This window comes from Triticum urartu, chromosome 7, assembly GCF_003073215.2.
Source record: "Triticum urartu cultivar G1812 chromosome 7, Tu2.1, whole genome shotgun sequence".
Classification (NCBI taxonomy): Eukaryota; Viridiplantae; Streptophyta; class Magnoliopsida; order Poales; family Poaceae; genus Triticum; species Triticum urartu.
Genome location: NC_053028.1, coordinates 81,108,085 through 81,115,914, shown reverse-complemented (window position 1 = coordinate 81,115,914; position 7,830 = coordinate 81,108,085). Strand labels below are relative to the sequence as shown.

At 42.9% G+C, this 7,830-nt stretch overlaps 1 long non-coding RNA gene across 1 annotated transcript; it reads right to left on the bottom strand.

Moving 5' to 3' along the window:
• Positions 1-210: 210 nt before the first annotated feature.
• Positions 211-5,919, bottom strand: LOC125521411. Its single transcript, XR_007289254.1, has 7 exons — positions 5,344-5,919; positions 4,894-5,092; positions 4,480-4,590; positions 2,375-2,526; positions 2,001-2,286; positions 1,756-1,912; positions 211-1,677 (listed from the first exon to the last, which is right to left on the bottom strand). It is a non-coding gene; the product is annotated as an uncharacterized LOC125521411 (long non-coding RNA).
• Positions 5,920-7,830: the final 1,911 nt, after the last annotated feature.

The window sequence follows — 7,830 nt, the reverse complement described above, 5'->3', positions numbered from 1 at the left end:
TTACCGGCATACAGATATTCCCCGGCGGGCTGATTATACAGGGCAGTTAGAAGATTTCCCAGCAGCCAGTCTGCCTGTATTTTTCTTCACTACGACCACACAAATCTCCCATATTGTATGTATTTCGACAGCTATGATTTATCTTCAGTCCATTTTGTTCCATCTATATATAAAACACACATGCATACAGTAATAAAGATAGCATCACACTTCAGAGATAGTGCATATACTAATTATGAGCAATCCATCATCCATACATCATTAGTCCAGGACAACTAAAAGCTAGCACAAAGATCCATTATGTGTGCCTACATGCACACATAGGCATACGATACATCATTAGTCCAGGACAACTAAAAGCCAGCACAAATATCCATTATGTGTGCCTACATGCACACACAGGCATACAAGTACAGTAACAAGACAGCCAAAAGCACAACTATCCATCAGGTCTACATGCACACATGCGTACAGTTGTAGGTTCACAACTCAAAGTAGTACATCATAGACAAAAGCGCAAAATATACAATCTGGTTTTAGGTGTAAACATATCCCAGCAGAAGATCCTTTTAGCTCACCAAACACACCGCATTTGTGGATGCAAAGGCATTATGCCGGTGACGTGTAAAAATAAATAAATGGCCAAATAGATCAGCTCAGAAGAACACATGTTCCAAACATATATGTTGCATCGGCTGAAAAAGAAAATCGACTCAACCAAATGAAAGAGACACATGTGTGTCACCCTGTATGCATTCCACAAGGCACAGACAGAATGTGTGGATGTACTCATAAGAAGAGATTGTGCACTGTGTATGCATCACTAGGAAAATCAATGTAACCAATCACTATAAATATATACCAATAGCCATCTTGTTTGGTGCAGTATAATTTCTCTTGATTGCTGTTAAGTAAATAGAACATTCAAAAACTGCAGCCAGGGATCAATTACTAGCAATCCAGTGGCAATGCAGGGTGTCCACCATTCTGTTTTCTTGTACATGCTTGTCCTATTTAGTGTGTAGGGCCGTACCCAAGAATAAAACAGGGGCAGTGCAAAATCAAAAGGAGATGGTGTTGATGCCTTGAGGGTGGAAAGTTTGCTGCTTGCTTTCAGAAAGAGTTTGCAGGCACATAAATGTCTGTCAAAGTTTAAGTAGTAGCTGCAGAATTATCTAAGAAACAGAGTTGCTGTTTGTGATTCAAAATAGGACTTAAGCATGTATTTGAAAGTAGGCACATTTTTTATCTACTAGGAAAACCATAGAAAGTACAAGTTGCTCAGGAGTACTTCCCATGAGCCAGTCTTTAACTCTTTCATCCACTTCATAGTACAACTGGTTATCAAGTTGCCAAAATTCAACAATGAATTAGAGGATGAAACATAAGTCCATAAGAAATTTTTGTATATGTGCATCACAGAAGTTACCTTCAAAGTATTCCACAATAAAAGCTTTTGCTTTGGCTCAACCAACCTCCAGTCAGGTTTGGCAAGTGATACTATCTCACTATTTTCAACCAGTGTGGCTATAAAATTTGCAAACTCGGTGGCATTGTCCCCCACAGGCTGTCCCTTCTCATTGATCTCTAGCCTAATTGGTGGCTGGTTCCCTCTTGAGCGTATATTGGCCTTTCTAGTATAGCTGCGTCCACGCTTCTTCTATTGTTGACCACCATCTATATGAACATAGAAAAGAATTAGTTAGATCTCCGAAATGAAAAAGGTTGAATGCCTAAAAAAATAGAACTACCTACCATGTTGTGTCACTGCATTAACATCATCTTCATTCTCTTCTAATGCAGCATCTCGCATGTCTTCATCATCGTGCCTAGAATCAGCTCTAGCGGTGTCCGATCTTAGTATGCGTCTAGGCATTTCAAGAGCTGGCTGACTAGATGTGTGTTGCCTTTTCTGCAGATAAGCACATGTTGTTAAATAGCTACCATACACTTGCACAGTTGAATCAACACACAAGCAAGTCTTGGAAGGCTACCATCACCTTTGTCTTGTTGTGCCTAGAATCAGCTCTAGCGGTGTCCGATCTTAGTATGCGTCTAGGCATTTCAAGAGCTGGCTGACTAGATGTGTGTTGCCTTTTCTGCAGATAAGCACATGTTGTTAAATAGCTACCATACACTTGCACAGTTGAATCAACACACAAGCAAGTCTTGGAAGGCTACCATCACCTTTGTCTTGTTGTGCCTAGAATCAGCTCTAGCGGTGTCCGATCTTAGTATGCGTCTAGGCATTTCAAGAGCTGGCTGACTAGATGTGTGTTGCCTTTTCTGCAGATAAGCACATGTTGTTAAATAGCTACCATACACTTGCACAGTTGAATCAACACACAAGCAAGTCTTGGAAGGCTACCATCACCTTTGTCTTGTTGTTTTGTTCATGCGAAGACTTCTCTGCAAGTCTTGGAATTAATTGATGCAACTTCTCTGTGTTTAGCCTTAGAGTCTCTGCCCGTGCTTCTTCATATGAAGTAGTATTAGCCCTTTCTCCTCCGTTTGCCATTCTTTTTCCTGAAAAAAGGTAAAATATCTGAATTAGAAAAAGGTTTAATGCAATCTAAAATACAAAAACAAAGATGTAGTCTTACAAGACTGGTTAAAAAGGGTGTCTTATGAACAATCTGAACTAAAGGAACACATGAATATTAATTAGAAGAGGTATTTTGCAGAAATATTAAAAGCTAAAAACTACATACTTATCCTTCTTGACCTGTCGAACAATTGTTCCATCTATATCTTCTCTGATACGAGGTGCACTTTTAAGATCAACCCGGAGATCTACATTAGCATCTAAATCAGGGAACAGAACCACATGTTCATCAACTTTCTCGAAGTTCCCAGAGGTGACACATCCACATAGGTGACCTAAACCAGGGAGATCAGAAATGGTGTATAATATGGCAGCATGCAAGTCAAAGGACTCTCCTGTAGAAGCATCAAAAGTTCTAACGCCCTTTTCAAACATTTCGACCATATTATCAATAAGTGGTTCAAGATAGACATCCATGTCTTCCCCAGGTGACTTTGGGCCAGGAATTAATAAGGAAAGGATGAAATTTGGCTGCTTCATGCATAACCAAGGAGGAAAATTCAAGGGGATCAACATGACAGGCCAGATGCTATAACTACTACAGTACATAGATCGATAGGGATTAAATTCGTCTGCCGTTATAGCTAGCCTAATGTTGCGACTATCTTCAGCAAATTTTGGATGTGTCGCATCAAAATGTTTCCATGCAGGAGAATCTGCAGGATGCCTCACTAAACCATCTCTTATGCGTCCTTCATCATGCCATCTTGCATCTATTGCACTCTTCTTTGATATGAACAGCTGTTGAAGCCTCTTCTTTATTGGAAAATAACGCAGAACCTTTCTTGGTACTTGGTGTACATGTTTCCCATCAAGGCTCTTCTTTTCAGATTTCCATCGAGAAGTTTTGCATATAGGGCATTGGTCTGCATTTGCATATTGCTTTCGAAATAATATGCAATCATTCTCACATGCATGTATATTAACATAACCTAGTCCAAGGCATTTTATCATCTTCTTTGCTTCATGAAAGTTCTTAGGAAGTGGCAAGTCCCATGGAAAGGCCTTATTAAGCAGCTCGAGCAATATGTTAAAACTCTCATCACTCCAACCCCCAAGAAATTTGGTGTGGAGTAATCTAACTACAAAGTGTAGCTTTGAGAAGCCTGTGCACCTAGGATAAAGTTGTTGCCCTGCATCATCTAATAATTGGTGAAAGGCCTCTATATTTGGATCACTTCCATCCGCCCTTAGGTCACCATCATTCCCACCACCATCCCCAACTTCATCAAATTCATGTCCTATATCTTCAAGCATTTCAGGTATCTCATCAAGTACCTCAAATATGTCCTCATCTTCAACCTCGTCGTTTTGAAACTTGACAGGCTCGCACCGTTGTGGAAGGTATAACGGTCCCTCCCCATGACACAACCATTTTTTATACCCTTCCAAGAACCAATCGCATACTAAGTGCTCATAGACAACACTAGATTCCTTCCATGCATAGTTCACACAGATTTTACAAGGACATAATATCTTGCTCCCTCTAGCAGAATTGGTAAATGCAAATTGTATAAATTGTTTGACCCCTTCAATATACGTTTTTGTATGCCTACAATTATTGATTCATCAATAGATAATCCTTCGGTAATATTATATTAAGTGGAAAGCGTGTTCATCTTAATGTTGTACCTAGCATGATCCATCCAACTCTTGTCCATCACGAGTTGCTTGTACTAAATTTGAACCCTTGCCTAATTATCGCAAGCCAACACAAATCAATAATTACAAACCAGAGCAACACTCGAATATTCGAAATATAGTCTAATATTACCATGCAGTGATAGAATCAAATTACAAGGTATTCAAACTAAAATCAGAAGATACCACACAATGATATAAAAAATATCAAGTCTTATGATCAAGAATCTCACTAGAAGCTGCAAGTGGCACTTGTTCAATTATTGATGGCTGCAGCTTGATACCTTCTTCACTTCCCAACCTAGATCTTAAACTTGTCCTTAAAGTCTGGTTTAGGCTGGTTCCTGGAACGCGTAAAAATATAATTACCCTAGATGAAGAACAATAACCAACTAGCATGTAGTTATGATCTTACATTTAGCATATCAAAAAGTACCACAAACTTGTCCAGTTTATCATCCAGATCATTAATGAAACTAAATCAAAAGTACCAAGTCATGTACTCTAAATAGCACCTGATAGGCATAAATTAGGAATCATGTTCTGACAGTTCAAGTTACAAGGATCTTCTATTAGACTCATAGCTCATAGCCAAGTTTACTACCTCAGCAAAAAAAAGAAAAACTGTGCATGTTCTAAATGCAGACCTGTGACAACAGAGAACAGAACTCAGTGCAACCTCTATCTGTGACTCTCAGGCTGTTGCTGCTCCTGCTGATCAGTTGACGAGTCAGTGGCAGAGGAGGTGAACCAGGGGCGAGGATGGCGAAGGGTATCGGGAGGCGTTGTTCTTGGGGAATATAGCACCAATAGAGGGCCTGTTTAGTGATGAGCTCCTTTGCATATCTGCAAACATTTATAGATTAATAAACAACAAAGGATTATAAACAGCATGTATGCCACTTAGATACTGGTCATTTTTCATCAAGTGGTGAAGCTACCTAATAGCATGTTTATACTATGAAAAACTGTCATTTATCAGTTTACAAAACATAATGACTATGATATGAGAAAATGCCAATAACACTAGAAAAGAAATCCATACTTGCAATCCAGCCATATTTCACAACATGCAAAATTATGTCAAAGACACAAACCTGCATGTTTTAATCCTTTCACAGCATCAAAGTTTTTGTATGTATATCCCACAAAGCTGAGATCTTTTTAATTCAGCTTCGCCTGTACACTGGGACAACTATGTGGGGTGATGGAGGGGATGGGGCAGCGGCACTGGATTGCGTGATGCTGGTGCGGCCGGCTGGATTGGGGATTCTCCTGTGGCGTGGATAAAGAGGATGGGGGCGATGGTTCTGGGTGGATGCAGGGGCGGCGGGCTGGATAGGGGATGCTCCTGCGGTGTGGATGAAGAGGATGGGGGCGGCGGCGCTAGGTGGATGCAGGGGCGGCGGCGCCGGGTCGATGCAGGGGATGGGGGCGGCGGTGGGTCGATGCAGGGGATGGGGTCGGCGTTAGGTCGATGCAGGGGATGGGGTCGGCGGCGGTGGGTGGATGCAGGGGATGAAGGCGACGGGTGGATGCAGGGGATAGGGGCGGCGGCGGTGGGTCGATGCAGGGGATGGGGGCGCGACATCAGTGGGTCGACGGAGGGGCGGCGACGCTAGGGTTTGGCAACGACTGCGAGATGCAGTGCGGGCGGCTGCTGAGGGAGGGAGAGCGTCGAGATGTGTTTTTTTCGAGATGCAATGTGTGGAGAAGGGGAAAGAGGAGGGGGAAAAGGCCACGGTGGGCTTCCAGTGTCTTCTAATTTTTCATTCTCCCGCGACTTGCCTCGCGCGCTTTTTGGGCCTCAATTGTAATTTCGCGCCAACTGGTTAAGGGCAGTGCGTTCGCCCTCAAAATGAATTTGGGGCAATTGGGCCGCCCCAAAAGATGCCGGCAGATGGCCTGCCCACCTAGCTTCCACATTCCCGGCAGATGCATTGACCTATACATCATTGCCCGACATATAAAGCTTTCCAGGCAGTTACTCGCCCCCAATTCTTGCTTATTCCCAACAGTTAATTGCCCTTAATTTTTTGTCATGGTGTAGTCCCATTGAGGAACCCCTTGTGGCCGAAGGAGAAGGACAAAGCTCCACTCAAGCGGAGCCATCACCAACCCAAGGCCCACACGCTTCCGAAGAACAACATGAAGGCCCTCATCCTTAAGAACATGACCAAGGGCAAGATCACGCTCAAGACGGTGTTGACACATCTAGTGATGCCCAAGGTCAAGTTCTCCTCCGAGCAAGTTCAAGAACAAGAACAAGCTCAAGACGATGCTCAAGATGATCAAGTGACCACTCCTCGTCTCACCCCCGAGGAGGAATTAGAGCGTCGTGCCGCCAAGGTTGCTTCCAAACTCTCCACCAAGGATCATCTCATGATGAATGTGCTTGGAAGCTTACGAAAGGGGGTAAGCACTCGTAGACAATTAGCAAATTATTGTGAGCATCACGCGTTTGTCTCTTGTGTGGAACCCCACAAGGTCTATGAGGCGCTAGAAGATCCGGATTGGCTCAATGCCATGCATGAAGAACTCAACAACTTCGAGCGCAACAAAGTGTGGAGATTGGTGCCAAGAACGACAGGGAACCACAATGTCATCGGAACCAAGTGGATATTTAAGAACAAGCAAGATGCCCATGGGATTATCATTCGCAACAAGGCTCGTTTGGTAGCACAAGGCTACTCCCAAGTTGAGGGTATCGACTACGATGAAACCTTTACTCCCGTTGCTCGTCTTGAATCTATTCGCATGTTGATTGCCTATGCTTCTCATCATAACTTTAAGTTACAACAAATGGATGTGAAGAGTGCTTTTCTTAATGGTCCCATTAATGAATTGGTTTATGTCAAGCAACCCCCCGGGTTCGAGGATCCCTACTTTCCCGATCATGTGTATCAACTCGATAAGGCACTCTATGGCCTTAAACAAGCCCCACGTGCGTGGTATGACCACCTTACCAAGTTGTTACAAGATCGTGGTTTCGAAGTTGGGCTAATCGACCCCACTCTTTTTACTAAGAAGCTCAAAGGGGAGTTGTTTGTGTGCCAATTATATGTTGATGATATTATCTTTGGTTCCCCTAACAAAGCTTTCAATGAGGAATTTTCCACTCTCATGACCTCAAAGTTCGAGATGTCTTCCATGGGAGAGTTGAAGTTCTTTCTAGGGTTCGAAGTGAAGCAAAGAAGAGAAGGAACCTTCATCAATCAAGACAAATATACTCAAGACATGCTCAAAAGATTCAAGCTAAGTGATGTCAAGCCGGCTTCCACTCCCATGCCCACCAAGTGCCAACTTGACATAGATCCCAACGGTAAAGAGGTGGATCAAAAGGTATATCGCTCCATGATAGGTTCCTTGCTTTACCTTTGTGCATCTAGACCGGATATCATGTTGAGTGTGGGAATTTGTGCACGTTTTCAAGCCGCACCTAAGGAAAGTCACTATGTGGCGGTCAAACGAATCTTTCGATATTTGGCTCATACCCCAAACTTTGGCCTATGGTACCCAAGAGGAGCAAACTTCAAGCTTGTAGGGTATTCGGATTCCGATTGGGTGGGAGACAAAGTGGATAG